General features: G+C 37.6%; 1 protein-coding gene across 2 annotated transcripts in view; it reads right to left on the reverse strand.

Moving 5' to 3' along the window:
- PVALB (parvalbumin) overlaps positions 1–16,593 on the reverse strand; it is a 267,268-nt gene that overhangs the window by 25,259 nt on the left and 225,416 nt on the right. The gene's annotated exons all lie outside the window — the stretch shown is intronic.

Below are 16,593 nucleotides of genomic sequence, written 5' to 3' on the forward strand. Positions count from 1 at the left end.
TGTATGGGGGCAGCCGGCTGAAGGGGGACATGGCTGTGTTTTAAGAGTATTTTCTTTTAACACACTACATGTTTAAGGCAGAAGTTGGGTTGTCTCTTCAGTTAACTTGGATTAAAGGAGCATAAAAGTCAAGCTTTTTAATTTACTTTAATTATCAAATTTCCTTTGTTCTTATTCTATCCTTTGTTGAAAAGCAGGCAGGTTGGCTCAGGAGCAGCAATGCACTACTAAGAGCTAGCTGCTAATTGGTGGCTGCAAACATACCTCTTGTCATTGGCTCACCAGATGTGCTGAACTATTTCCCAGTAGTACATTGCTTTTCTAGAGCTGACTTTAAGGTCTAGATTACAAGTGAGGCGCGAAAACGATTACGCAATCGTGATTTACACTTAAATCCTTACCACGATTTAAGAGCTGTGGTTATAACTGTTTTCAGAAACAAAAAATATGCACAAAACACTTCAAAAATATATTACAAGGTAGAGTTACACTCATAATAACACTGTCTAATAAAAATACATTACACAGTACAGTTACACTTATAATAATAACACTATCTAATAAATATACATTACACAGTAAAGTTACACTCATAATAACGCTATCTAATAAATATACATTACACATTATAGTTACACTTATAATAATAACACTATCTAATAAATATACATTACACAGTAAAGTTACACTCATAATAACGCTATCTAATAAAAATACATTACACAGTACAGTTACACTTATAATAATAACACTATCTAATAAATATACATTACACAGTAAAGTTACACTCATAATAACACTATTTAATAAATATACATTACACAGTACAGTTACACTCATAATAACACTATCTAATAAATATACATTACACAGTACAGTTACATTCATAATAACACTGTCTAATAAATATACATTACACAGTACAGTTACACTTATAATAACACCAGCTAATAAATATACATTACACAGTACAGTTACACACATAATAACACCAGATAATAAATATAAATTACACAGTACATTTACACACATAATAACACTGTCTAATAAATATACATTACACAGTACAGTTACACTCATAATAACACTATCTAATAAATATACATTACACAGTACAGTTACACTCATAATAACACTATCTAATAAATATACATTACACAGTACAGTTACACACATAGTAACACTGTCTAATAAATATACATTACACAGTAAAGTTACACTCATAATAACACCATCTAATAAATATACATTACACAGTACAGTTACACACATAGTAACACTGTCTAATAAATATACATTATACAGTACAGTTACACATATAATAACACTATCTAATAAATATACATTACACAGTACAGTTACACACATAATAACACTATCTAATAAAAATACATTACACAGTACAGTTACACACATAATAACACCATCTAATAAATATACATTACACAGTACAGTTACACACATAGTAACACTGTCTAATAAATATACATTACACAGTACAGTTACACACATAATAACACCATCTAATAAATATACATTACACAGTACAGTTACACACATAATAACACTATCTAATAAATATACATTACACAGTACAGTTACACACATAATAACACTATCTAATAAATATACATTACACAGTACAGTTACACACATAATAAAACTGTCTAATAAAAATTATTCACAAAAAATATTGCACCAAAAAGTTATAAGGGTGTTAGAAAATAAAAAGGTCACAAAAGGACTTTAACATAGAGATACATACATATACATTGCTAAAGATGTATTTGTATGTTTATATATATATATATATATAAATGTACATATGTATTAATGTATTTATATGTGTATATACTGTATGTATTTACAGTCATATATACACCAAAAAAACATTAATATATATGTACACATATACAGACTTATATATAAGTGCATTAGAGCCCTTTGCAATTAAGTAGATAAAAACATGATAAAACATTTATACAATATTCATATTTAATAAAGTGTTATAATGTGTATTTACTGTAAATATTTCACATTTGCTATTGTGAATATGCTACGTTGTTTGCACAATGGGTGTTTTTATTCTCCATTGACTTCTATGGGGAATGTGTAAATGTGATGCTGTTTGCGCAATCGCCGGTGTTATATTTTCTTTTCTACTTTTTTGTCTCCATTGATTTCTATAGGGGAATACATGCATGTGCACGCATTTTTTTTTTTTTTACCACGCTACTTGTAATCTAGCCCTTTATATTTAATGTCCCTTTATTTTTTATCTGCAGGACTGCAAATTAGTTGTTAGTTTAAAAGTTTACTTATTGGACTTAGTATAGTAGTTTAGTACTTCTGAGTTAAAAAAACAAGTTATTAGTAGTAGTAAATGTATTAAAGGGACACTAAACCCAATTTTTTTCTTTAATGATTCAGGTAGAGCAGCAATTTAAGCAACTTTCCAATTTACTCCTATTATCAATTTTTCTTAGTTCTCTTTGTATCTTTATTTAAAGCTTAGGAGCCAGCCCATTAAGGTTCAGCACCCTGGATAGCGCTTGCTTATTGGTGGCTACATTTAGCCACCAATAAGCAAGCATAACCCAGGTTCTGAACCAAAAATGGACCAATGTTCTGTCAAGAACTGCAATTCATCAAAAACTGCAATATGACGTGACTTTCGGTAATTCCATACATCTGAATGGTCCGTGTCCAGTTAGTGACAGGACTCCAATCAGATGGGCACTGTAATCGCCTATCTTCACTATCTATTTTGCCTCCGCTTGGGGGGTTCAAGGGGGCAAAACCCCCCTTGTAAACCTCATTCCCCAAGGTTTACTTGGGGTGTATGCTAAAGGATCGGCGGTCCAGAGACAAAACAGATATTAAAATAGAAGACTCACCGGAAGTGACTTCATATTGCAGCTTTCGATGAATTGCAGTTCTCGACAGAACCCCAGCTCTTAAGCTTTACATTGCTACTTTTTAACTAAAGATAGCAAGAGAACAAAGAAAAATTGATAATAGGAGTAAATTAGAAAATTGCTAAAAATTGCTGCTGTATCTGAATCATTAAAGAAAAAAAATGGGCTCAGTGTCCCTTTAACCCTTTTGTTGCATAGCTAACAGGCTGCTGGTTTTGCACTTAGTAAATACGTTTTATTGTACTTTTTTATAGATGAATGCACCATATTCTGTGGCACTTTAGAGTCTTTCGTTATCAGCTTTTTTATGCCCCTTTAAGGGCACTGACCCACTCTAATGAATAATTCTTATCCCCTTTGTGACCCTGGAAGCAAAAGTTTAAATTTAAAGATTTTTTTAGCACTATTTAATGATTATGCAAATAAATCAATCCATTCTTTAGAGGCATTTCCTTATATTGATTGCATTTTCTGTTAATGTTTGTTGTATTGATTGCATTTGATTGGCTGCTTCTAGTAGAAAACATACATAGGGCTGCATTTATTTAAAGGGACAGTCTAGGCCAAAATAAACTTTCATGATTCAGATAGAGCATGTAATTTTAAACAATTTTCCAATTTACTTTTATCACCAATTTTGCTTTGTTCTCTTGGTATTCTTAGTTGAAAGCTTAACCTACGAGGTTCATATGCTAATTTCTTAGATCTTGAAGGCCACCTCTTTTCAGAATGCATTTTAACAGTTTTTCACCACAAGAGGGTGTTAGTTCACATATTTCATATAGATAACACTGTGCTCGTGCACGTGAAGTTATCTGGGAGCAGGCACTGATTGGCTAGACTGTAAGTCTGTCAAAAGAACTGAATAAAGGGGCAGTTTGCAGAGGCTTAGATACAAGATAATCACAGAGGTTAAAAGTATATTATTATAACTGTGTTGGTTATGCAAAACTGGGGAATGGGTAATAAAGGGATTATCTATCTTTTAAAACAATAAAAATTCTGGTATAGACTGTCCCTTTAAGCTGCTTCTGAGCCCCATTGTTTCAGGTCTGCCTGAAACGGAAGTTAAGAAGCAGTAGACGTAAATCGAGATGATTGGCGGCCCCTGTTAGCGGCCGATTGGCCTCCCGTGAGCAGGGGGCAGCATTGCACAAGCATTTCACCAGAAATGCTTGTGCAATGCTAAATGCCAACAAAGTATGCTGTCGGCATTTGGCGAGGTAGCGAATCATGTCCGCACGGCAATTCATAAATCTACCCCATAGTGTTTTTTTTTAGATGTTTTGTATTTTTGTTTTTTTTCTCACATCAGCCATTCACATACTTTCACCAAACTATTATCTATTTCAGGACAGAATGTTAAAGTATAGGGCAGACCACTGGAATAATAATACCATGAGACAAATTTTCAGGAAAATGAGTTAGCAAGTATGCAATGTGTAAAATGTTCAAGGTTTAGTGTCCCTTTAAATAATGTATAGGGAAATGCTAAAGCATCACTCCATTGTGCTCTCCAATTAGAGGACCAATCTGAACCTGATGCTGAAGTAGAGATAGTAAAATATGCATTGCTTTGCAGTACCCCTTTAAATGCCTCATCTCTTCTGCTAAGGCTAACTAGGCACATGTATATATTACATATGTAAATAATGTCTGACTTTTCAAGTCTGGAAATCCAATTCTCAAAGTTAAATTATAGGAAAATATGAGCAAAATATAAAAGTAAACTTATCCTGCAAAGTTGTTTTTTTTACTATACTCACACACACTGTAAATAACAGTAGTGCCCAAAACGTCAACTGCCTTGCCCTGTAAGGTAGACCACGTTACAGATCCCGGCTGCTGCGGCCTGCTTGTATTGATCCCAGCAGCTAACATGGAATAATAACACAGCTGGCGAGTGCGGCTGGGACCAATAGCGCGGCTGGCAACTGTGTTTGAGGACCATTAATAGGGCAGAAGTGTGTCGGTGGGGAACCATTAATAGTGCGGCTGAGCTCTAGCATAGCGCGCCTATGATATGATTACTAGCAAGTGTGTCTCAAATCATTAGCGCAGTGGGGGTTCATTAAAAGCGCGGCTGGAATTTCAGTAGTGCGCACTAAAGAATGCTAAGCCTTATTACGGTTGCGCTAATTAATTATTGGAATAAAAAAAAAGTTTTAATATGACTCACTTCCAATTCCTGCAAAGTTGCTACGGCACTATATAATGAGTAGTGCCGGTGTTCTCCTTCACTATAGCTTCTTATTTGCTAATGTGGGAAATAATTAACCCTGTGTACTATTTATGTGAAAAACACAAAAACACCCCGGTTTTTCTTAACATTTGGAGCATGCTACAGGTGCAATTTTCTTAAATCTGGCATAAGTAGATCTCGGTGACAAATTTTACAAATAAGTAGATCACGACTCACTAAAGTCCAGGCAGCCCTGGCACATAATAATGTCAACGTGTGTTTCATGCTCCTTGATAAATGCCATATCGTCCTGAACTGCTGACATAATAACATATTAACTACTAACATTCTCATAACTTAATGGGACACTATACCCAAAAATTGTCTATCATGATTCAAGAAAAGAATACAATTTTAAACAACATTCCAATTTACTTCTATTATCTAATTTCCTTCATTCTTTAGATATCCTTTGCTGAAGAAATAGCAATGCACATGGGTGAGCCAATCACACGAGGCATCTATGTGCAGCAACCAATGAGCATCTACTGATCCTATCTAGATATGCTTTTTAGCAAAGTATATCAAGAGAATGAAGCAAATGAGATAATACAAGTAAATTAGAAAGCTGTTTAAAATCACATGCTCTTTTTAAATCATGAAAGAAAAAATTTGGGTTTCATGTCCCTTTAAATACAAAATACCACAAGACACACATTTGGATGAAAAAAGACCTGTGAGTCCCATTTATTGTGAAGCCAACAGAAATCTGACAGTCAATTCAAATAACCAATAACAGGTGGTGGCAATTGGGGCCTAATTATAGAAAAACACTGCAAAGAGATGGTCATGAGCCCAAGCAGCTGACATAAGCGGAGCTCAGCTCAACGCACAAGATGTAACTTAGGGAGTTCTTGGTCCTTCAGTAAATAGTGGAGCAGCCTCAGGCTCGGGCCTTAGGACGTCACTCACACTGCTATGTCTGTCACTCAACCTCGCAGCCAGGGCCATGACCAACCTCCTAAGCCAGAGTGCTAAATGTCAGATAGATTCAAAACCTGTAGGACCAAGAGCAACTAGACGCTCAGCAGGTTGACACTTGGGGAGTCAAAATTACCGTCCTCGGACATACAGAGGTAGTTTGACTAACCCTCCTTAAGCCGTAAACCGACTACAGAAGCCAATAGGGGGACCCCAAAAAACGATTGCCGCCAATCCTGCAAACAAACAAGAGAATAGGAGAGTGGGGAAACTCCAGGAATCCACAGCAGCAAAGAGGAAGTAGATTTCCAGACCTGAACATATAAAGGGTAAGTACCACTCCTCCCCACTTTAAGCAACCATGTATCACACACACACACTCCTAAGGACCTTAACCCTTAGGTTCGCTTCGGGCTAGAATTTTTGCCCTACACTAGCTTTAAGCCTATACAGTTTTGTAGCATTTAATAGGCAGATAATATTTGGCAATGGAAAACAATGGAAAACAATTGTCAATAGACAATGGCAACATCTAAGCTTGTACAATTATACCCCAAACAATGAACTGATGACAGTTTGCAGAAATCTTTCTTGCATTGTACAGGCAGAATTACAAGTGGTGTTGAAGTTCTGATCCCTTCCTGGATGAGTAGATGCTAATTTGTGGCAGTGTGACTCAGAAGAGAGTGAAATGCCAAGGGTATCGTACTGCATCTCTCTCTGCCAAATCATTTTTTTTTCTCCTCTGAGAACTAGCTGACAGTGCAAGACGTGGCTCACTCTGCCCTCCCTTGTTGCTTTGCTGGTAACGGTATCCTGCCCCCCACCCTCTTCTGTGTGTTATCCTGGCACTGCTCCCTCACGCACTGCTCCCTGGCATAAGCGCCTGGCATCTGGAAAGGGAACAGTATATACAGATATAGAGCAGCATCTTGTAGAAAATCCTGCACTCTGGTTTTCATCGTCTCCCATGTGATTTCTTAGCTACAGTTCAAGATTGTGCAAAATCTCATGTTTTCTGTCATAATATCCTTTGAAATATGGTACTCAAACCTTCCAATATTTCTATAAAGTCTGTAATACCCTACATAAGTTGTTTACTCTTTATTAACAAAATATATGCTGTAAAACCTATTTTTTATTCTTTAATCCCTCAGCAAGGTTATTTCTTATTTTTTTATTTTACTTTATTATTGTAGTTTATCACAAACTGCGCAAGCAATTTTACTGAGTTCTGTGCATAAAAGGGTTATCTTACTATAGGGGCAGTGAATGCTGTATGGAAAGCAGGTGTTTGACTGCACAGCCTGTGATTGGCTACATAAACACATGATCATAAACATGTTTATTAAAAGCAGACCTTAAGGTTTTTAAAAGCATCTTTCATTCACAGATTTGAGTTAAAGGGACGAAGACCTGCAATAGGAACATTATCTAATGCATTATAGTATTTTCTTATTGCAATACTGCTTGCCTGTAGGCTATGGCATATTTAGTTTCTGTGCTGCTAGGCACTGAGAAATCTGCCCCTAACCCCCCCTCCCCCACCCTATCATGCACCCCTAGTAGACACCCAGCTATTGTAGTTTGGAATAAAATAAATAAATAAAACATTAGAGCATAGTTGTAGCAGGATATCATGCTGACATAGAACTACCCGCCCCTTTAAAATACTAGACCAAAATACATCTCTAGCAAGAGGCGCTGTAGACTCTTTACTGACCATAACAAAAGAGGAACAGAAATTATTTCGGACAATTGTTAAGATTGGTAGAACTTGCATAGGGTATTTGGTTATATAGGAAGTGATATTAGCTGCAGATACCAACAGGTTCTGCTTATTATTTTCATGTATTTGTATAGCGCTGCAATATTTCATATAGCTGTATGCTACCTTATATGTCATTAGTCAGGCCTCATCTTGTATATTGTGTACAGTTCTGGTGACCATATCATCAGACAAATATAAACTAGACACTGTATATAGGTACATGGAGGCCTATTTATCAAGCCGTCAACCGCAAATACCCTGGAATTACGCAGCGTAATTGTGGCGAGTCTGATTCCCCTTATTTATCAAAGCCTACAGACCATCAAAAGTTGAAATCTGTGACGTAACATACGATCCGCCGGTCTCAGTCCAACACAGATCGATGTTTACGTCATTGCAGATGTTCCGAATGCAAATTCGGCACTATCTGACTAATTTTGCTAGTTATCAAATATCTAACAGGTACGCTCGCCACTATTCCGGCCCAGTGTACCTGCTTTTCAATCGGCAGCGGATGCCATAGGAATCAATGGGAGTTTGAAAGCAGCGAAAGCTTATGTTCGCTGCTGCCCGATATCCCATTGATTCCTATGGGAGAATAAAAGTTACGTTTACACCTAACACCCTAACATGTACCTGTCTAATCTGCCGCCCCCTACACCGCCGCCACCTACATTATACTTATTAACCCCTAATCTGCCGCCCGACACCGCTGCCACCTACATTATACTTATTAACCCCTAATCTGCCGCCCCGCCGCCACCTACTTTATACTTATTAACCCCTAATCTGCCGCCCTGACACCTACTTTATACTTATTAACCCCTAATCTGCCGCCCCGACACCGCCGACACCTACATAAAAGTATTAACCCCTATTCCGCCGCTCCTGGAGCCCACCGCAACTAAATAAAGTTATTAACCCCTAAACCCCTGGCCTCCCACATCAGTACCACTTACTAAACCTATTAACCCCTAATCTTCCGCCCCCTATACCGCCGCCACCTACATTATGTTATTAACCCCTAGTTTTCTGCCACTACATCGCCGCCACTTACATTATATTATTAACCCTTAATCTTCCACCCCTACACCGCCGCCATCTACATTATGTTATTAACCCCTAATCTTCCGCCCCTACACCGTCGCCACCTACATTATGTTATTAACCCTTAATCTACCGCCCCCTACACCACCGCCACCTACATTATGTTATTAAACCCCTGGCCTCCCACATCAGTACCACTTACTAAACCTATTAACCCCTAACCCGCCAGCCCCCACATCGCCATAAACTAAATTAAGCTATTAACTAAACCTAACAATCCGCTAACTTTATATTAAATATTACCTCATCCCTATCTTATAATAAATTTAAACTTACCTTTAGATTTAAATTAAACTATATTAAACTAATAAGTAACCTACCCTATTATACTAAAATTACATTAAACTATATTAAACTAATAATTAATCTATCCTAACTGTTATACTAAAATTACAGTAAACTACCAATTAAATTAACTATATTATATATTTAAAAACCTAACCCTACTCAAATTATTTAAATCTACTATTACAAATTACAGTTACAAAAAACTAACAAGTAAGTTACACAAAATAAAAATAAATGATCAAATCTTTAAACTTATTACAACTAATCTAAGAGCCCTATGAAAATAAAAAAGCCCCCCCAAAATAAAAAAACCCTAGCCTACAATAAACTACAAACTGCATTGCCCAAAAGAAATCAGCTCTTTTACCTGTAAATAAACAATACAAATACCCCCCCAACAGTAAAACACACCACCCACACAACCAACCCCCCAAATAAAAACCTAATCTAAAAAACCTAAGCTCCCCATTGCCCTGAAAAGGGCATTTGTATGGACATTGTCCTTAAAAGGGCATTTAGCTCTTTTTCAAAAGCCCAAACCCTAATCTAAAATAAAAACCCACCCAATAAACCCTTAAAAAAGCCTAACACTAACCCCCGAAGATCCACTGAAGAGCCGACATCCATCCTTAACGAAGCGGCAGAAGTCCTCATCAAAGCCGGCAGAAGTCTTCAACCAAGTGGGCCGACGTCTTCATCCAACCGGGCAGAAGTCTTCATCCAGACGGCATCTTCTATCTTCATCCATCCGGCGCGGAGCGGCTCCATCTTCAAGACATCCGGCACGGAGCATCCTCTTCCATCGACGTCTTCTTATACAATAAAGGTTCCTTTAAATGACGCCATCCAAGATGGCGTCCCTTAGATTTCGATTGGCTGATAGATTTCTATCAGCCAATCGGAATTAAGGTTGAAAAAATCCTATTGGCTGTTGCAATCAGCCAATAGGATTGAGCTTTCATCCTATTGGCTGATCCAATCAGCTAATAGAATTGAGCTTGCATTCTATTGGCTGATATCATCTGATTTCTTTGAGGCAATGCAGTTTGTAGTTTATTGTAGGCTAGGTTTTTTTTTTATTTTGGGGGGACTTTTTATTTTCATAGGGCTCTTAGATTAGGTGTAATTAGTTTAAATATTTGATAATTTATTTTTTATTTTGTGTAACTTAGTGTTTATTTTTTTTTTTGTAACTTAGTGTTTGTTATTTTTTGTAACTTAGTTGTTAGTTTTTTGTAACTTTGTAATTTGTAATAGTAGATTTAAATAATTTGAGTAGGGTTAGGTTTCTAAATATATAATATAGTTAATTTAATTGGTAGTTTAATGTAATTTTAGTATAACAGTTTGGGTAGGTTAATTATTAGTTTAATATAGGTTTTTTTTTTAATGTAAATTTTTATTGAAGTTCAACAGACTATACAAATAGCATATGACATCAGATAATGGTGTTACAAATTTGTAGGTGGTAAGCAGTCATGTTATATCAAGGTACAAAACATAAGATAAGACATATGTTACATATATTAGTATGGCATAAAGTGGATAACAGAAAAATTGTGCAGTACATCAATAAAGTACTCAATCTTCTAGGCAAGATGCATATCCAGACGTGGGTCTGGTTTGGAGCTCAAAGAAAGTGATCAGAAGGTATGTGTACAGTAATAGAAAATCATATGAAGTTCTCCACTAGTGAACCTCTTTTTATATTGGTTACTTTAAACTCAAGTTATAAATAATGCTGTCCAGTCTTGCTAAGGTAGGTGGGAAAAATAAGGTCAACACTTTGGAAAATGTAAGAGTTTCTAGTGAGGGTTGCGGTATAGGCTAGGTAAACCGCTTAAGCAGTCCTCCGAAGCTAGGAGGCTCATTCTGTAGTGGGGGTGGGGGGGGGGGGTGGGAGGAGGGTAGTTGAGTGTAGCATGAAACAAATAAGCTAGTTATATCTTGGGCTGGTGTTAATCTTAACACAATAGAGCCTCAAGTTCTATGTTCTCATAGCTGACATGGTTTATGTAGCTCATTTAAGATGTAGTGTGTATTAGGGCTATAAATAATAACAAAAGTACAGGTCCAGCCTGTGTTAGATGCTAGACATGTCAGTTTGAGTTAAAATTGGAGACTATGTTGATCTCGGTAGTTAGTCCTCTGTCTATGTGATGTTCCATACAAACATAACAAATTGCCCAATTACGAAGAGATGTGGTACATTGACATAAGTATGTAGGCTGTTGGTATAAGTAAAAATGAACTGCAGGCGCTCATATAAAGCCTCTACAGTGTAAGGCCCACTTAACTATAGAAGGCTGCTTTTTAAAATTATAGAGGACTCTGTAGTTTGGGTTAGCTCAAGGCCACGGTATAGTTATTTCAGACAAATAGTAAAATCTGAGAGCTCTCCTAGTGTTTGTTAACATAAGGACCTGAATTTGTTTTGCCACATCCCATTTAACCATTTAAGGTAACATGAAAAGCCAACCATCTCAGCTCTAGGTTTTAATTGTAAGGTGAGAATAGTACAGTGTACTTAACACTAAAGTCTAGACATGTGTTGACTAGGATACTTACTAGTGGGGGAACGGGTTGACCTGAATAAAAGTAACATCCAACAACCTCATGAGTCTTCAATCGGCACTGGGGAATAAGGTATTAAGTAGACTATACAAATTTAGGATAAAGTATAAGCAAATAAATGCACGGGTAGCTAAATAAACAGTTGAAAATCATTCTTCTGTGTGAAAAGGTACCCTGTCTCCCAGGTGTGGGCCCAACCCCCAGGAACAGGAAGATCATAACAATAAGACATATATCCACTCCTTAACATATTTAGCTGGATTGAGAGTTGAGGTAAAACATTTTCAAACATCCACAGTTCAAACACTAGCCCCTAGGTTTGTATGTCATAACCAACGATACAATATAAAGTTAAGCTCAAATTATATAATCAAGATAATTTTGGCTTTAAAAGATATGCATAGAATTAACAGGTTTTAACTATAAGGAAATAATGTCTACTAAACTAGCACAAAAAGAAAAGTTGCGGCATTAATTGCCAAAGACATCCAACACAGGTAGTCTGCTGCTAAGCAAATAAATTGGAGAAGTGCAGTCCGGTGAAAAGTTTAGCCAATGCCTATTTTAAAGCTATCTTGTGCTAAGGTTGGTGAATATCTGTGGTGCCGGTTATCTCCATGCAAGTCTTACTGCGTAGTTGGTAATGTGCAAAAGAGGCTATGGCAGAATAAGGCATCCTTCAAGGGTATGCATGCACAAGCAAGCGGGAAAACCACAGGGAATCGGGGCGGGCCTGCTTTCTTGGGTCACCAAGGTTGGCAATTGGATGTATGTTGCTGCGGAGCTCTAGGAAGTTCCTATATAATACCTGGTTCTTTTCCTCCTCAAACTACCTCCGTGAAGCCAGAGACCTCTCCGTTGTTAGATATATGCTTGCAGAGTCCAAGCCTGTTGCAGCGTCTTGAGATAGGCCAGCAATGGCTGCCGGAGGATGACAGTCCTTCGTCAGTAAGGTAATGCGCCTCTGTGTTTGGAGATCTGATGTTTTATGGATTGGTAATTGCTGGGGCCCCAAAACAGTGCCGTCACAAGGTTCGTTAGTAGCGTTGTCTCCAGAGAGAGTGGCAGGAGTATAGGTGATAGGTAGATGAAATGCGGCCTCAATCTGAGCTATAAAATCCTCTTGATGTTGTCGCAGCGCACGACCGATTGCCTGTAGTAGGGTATGGGGCTCCATTTTGAATACCGGAAGCTGACTCCAGGGGATACTGGGCTGAAGCTCAGTTGTATCTCTGTTGACTGTGATCAGTGCCTTATTCACAAAGTAGTAGCCCAGTTTGCAGGTTCCTTAGATCTTCCTGAAAGCTCCACGGTGTATATGCAGATCTCTAGGCTAGACCTCGTGGCCTCATAAAAAAAAGTCAATGTTTGTTTAGCTGGTACTATAAAGATTGGAATGAAGCATCACAGATTAATTTTCTCCTCTGTAGTAGATAAAAATCCAAAAGTAAGATATTTATATTGCATGAAATTTTTTTTGCAGGAGCCCTGTTTCTGTGCGACCTATCGCTTTGGCGTCTGGCTCCGCCCCCCCAGTTTAATATAGTTTAATTTAAATCTAAAGGTAAGTTTAAATTTATTATAAGATAGGGATGAGGTAATATTTAATATAAAGTTAGAGGGGTGTTAAGTTTAGTAGTTAATAGCTTAATTTAGTTTATGGCGATGTGGGGGGCTGCCGGTTTAGGGGTTAATAGGTTTAGTAAGTGGTACTGATGTGGGAGGCCAGAGTATAGGGGTTAATAACATAATGTAGGTGGCGGCGGTGTAGGGGGCGGAAGATTAGGGGTTAATAACATAATGTAGGTGGCGGCGGTGTAGGGGTGGAAGATTATGGGTTACTCACATAATGTAGGTGGCGGTGGTGTAGGGGGCGGAAGATTAGGGGTTAATAACATAATGGAGGTGGCGGTGGGCTCCGGGAGTGGCGGGATAGGGGTTAATAACTGTATTTAGTTGCGGCGGGGTCTGGGAGCGGCAGGATAGGGGTTAATACATTTAGTTAGTTGCGGCGGGGTCCAGGAGCGGCGGGATAGGGGTTAATACATTTATTAGAGTTGCGGTGGGCTCCGGGAGCAGCAGGATAGGGGTTTATACCTTTATTAAAGTTGCAGCGGGGTCGGGGAGCGGCGGGATAGGGGTTAAACATTTTAGTATAGTGGCGGTGTTTAGTGACAGTATATAAAGAAAGCTGGGAAAAAGCCGAATAGCAGCGACATCGATGACTGTTAGTTAACAACAGTCCGCTGCTCATCGCCCCGTACTTGGTGCGCGTCTTTTTGACAGCTTTCTTTATAAATATGGAGAGCGTATTCAGGTCTGCGGCCGCAATGTTAGGCAATGTCAGGCGAGCGTATTGGTGCCGTCGAATGCAAGTAAGTTGACGGCTTGATAAGTAGGCCTCATGGTCTAAACCAAGGATGGCACTGTTTTTTGCAGTTCATGTGTGCCATATAAATGGTGCTCACTTCCGTGAAGTTATTTATGAGTCAGCACTGATTGGCTAAAATGTAAGTCTTTCAAAAGAACTGAAATAAGGGTCAGTCTCTAGAGGCTTAGATACAAAGTAATCACAGAGGTAAAAAAGTTTTTTTTTTGTTGTTATAATAGCTCGCTATTATACCCTCCCTCCTGCTGGCCACTGGAAATAGGGTGGTCTCGCCACACTATTAAAAATCCAAGCCCCATAGAAAGCCTAGCAACGTACTTAAGGGGTTAATATAACAGTGCTGGCTATGCAAAACTGGGGAATGTGTAATAAAGGGATTGTCTACCTTTTTATACAATAAAAATGCTGGAGTAGACTGTCCCTTTAAAGGGACATTAATCTACTGGGTACAACTACAGTGGCATTGTTACTATTCTGTTTTTCCTCCTGTGCCTTCAACTTCCTTCAAAGCTATTCTCTTATTTTTAACTTTTCAGAAGTGCTTGTTAGTGAAGTTCTGCCTCTTTACATTGGGCGCAACCATATTGAAATGTAAGTTTTCTTGTACCCTGTGACAGAAGTAGTGCACGTTCACAGATCAGTGTTATTGTTGTCTTCTTGGCAAGCCGTGTCAGTTTAGCGTGCACAATACGGAGTGGGAGCTGCACAATTTTGCAGTGGCTGCATTTCTTTATAGTATTCCTGAGGACTTCTTTTATATATATATTTGTAATGTAATTTTTAAACTGTGTAAAAAAAACAACTACAAAATGTAATTCTTTTTTTGATTGTGTGAGCTAATCCAAAGTGCAAGGTACAGTTGTCATAAAGCATCACTGTTCTGTGAAAGCGCGCTGCTTCTGTCACAGGACGCAACATACGTGTGTACCAAGATGGCAGCGCTCCCTGTATAAAGATGCATAGCATGACAACTGGCTTCTGTAATGGGTTAAAATAAGGGAACAGCTTTAAGGGGAGTTGTAACCGCCAGCAGTTTAATGTCCCTTTAATTTAGCTTATACTTCAGAAAGAAATATGGATGAATAGATGGTCTTTCTTTTTGGTTCTGTTTTATTATATCTTGTTTATGCCTAAATCAGCCTGTCTATATACCTGTTTCAGCTTTTCATTTCTGGTCAGTTTGATCAACGAGTCACATGAATTGTACAGTATCAGCGTGCGCTCTTATGTATGTGCCTGGTTATCCATGCGAGTGCTGGGAACTCATATATGGTTCATAAATCTTTTTGATAAACAGGCGTCTCTGACAGTAATGACACTTTAGCATCTGTCAGTTTATCTCTTGTGGCTACATCTATTTTTCTTGCCTTATTTACCCATCTTCCCGGCAGATTTGCTAAAAGTACTCTAAATGCAATCCCTTTATAAAATGTTTATTTAAGTAAAATAACAATGTTGTAATATACATTTATTTATTTTATCTGCTTCTGTTAAGAAAATGCCTATGCATGTTTACATTGTTTCATACTGTCCAGAGAGGGTTTAGTGCCTACATATAGTAACATTTAATTGAACATGCTACGCAATGATTGATTAGCTCAACGCATAAGGGGTTTTTTTTGTTTTGTTTTTTACAAATGTTCTGAATTGGCCACAAGAAGAAACATTGAATGGACATAGAAGTGTAAAAAGAAAAGAAAACAGGTTATTATTGCAATATAGCTTGTATATAAATATCAGTTTAACCCCTTAAATAGGATTAAACACATAGTTAAAGGCAGCTTCAGAGCAGCAATGCACTATTAGGAGCTAGCTGATCATGTTTGGCGAGTCAATGACAAGAGGCATATGTATGTAGCCACCTGCTAGCTCTCAATAGTATATTGCTGCTCCTGAGCCTGTCTATGTATGTTTTTCAACAATGGATGCCAAAAGAACAAAGTAAATTTGATAAAATAAATAATTGAAAAGTCTTGTATTATTGCTGCACTGCTTATATAACTGCTGCATCTGATCAATTTACATTTATGTTTTACCTTTATGTCTCACTAAGGGGTTAAAAACTAAAAATCAGTTCCAGACTGAATATGTAATTTTGGCTTACATTTCCCTTCTTAAGGTGTATATACCTGAGCTGCTCTTTATTTGCAAATCCAAGTTTAAATTAGTATAAAACATTTCTTTTGTATACAGAACTTGTGTAATGCAAACCTATGTTGCTGATATAAGCTATTTGTACAGAAATAGAAATTACATTAATGTCACTTTAACTACCCCTTTTGGTTAGTGCGCTCTGCCTCCAAGCAGAAATCCCCAGGCAGCACTTTATCCATCATTGGGTATCTCTTCCATTTCATTTCTCTTTAGATCTTTCACACAGCAC

The sequence above is a fragment of the Bombina bombina genome, chromosome 7, assembly GCF_027579735.1.
Source record: "Bombina bombina isolate aBomBom1 chromosome 7, aBomBom1.pri, whole genome shotgun sequence".
Taxonomy (NCBI): domain Eukaryota; kingdom Metazoa; phylum Chordata; class Amphibia; order Anura; family Bombinatoridae; genus Bombina; species Bombina bombina.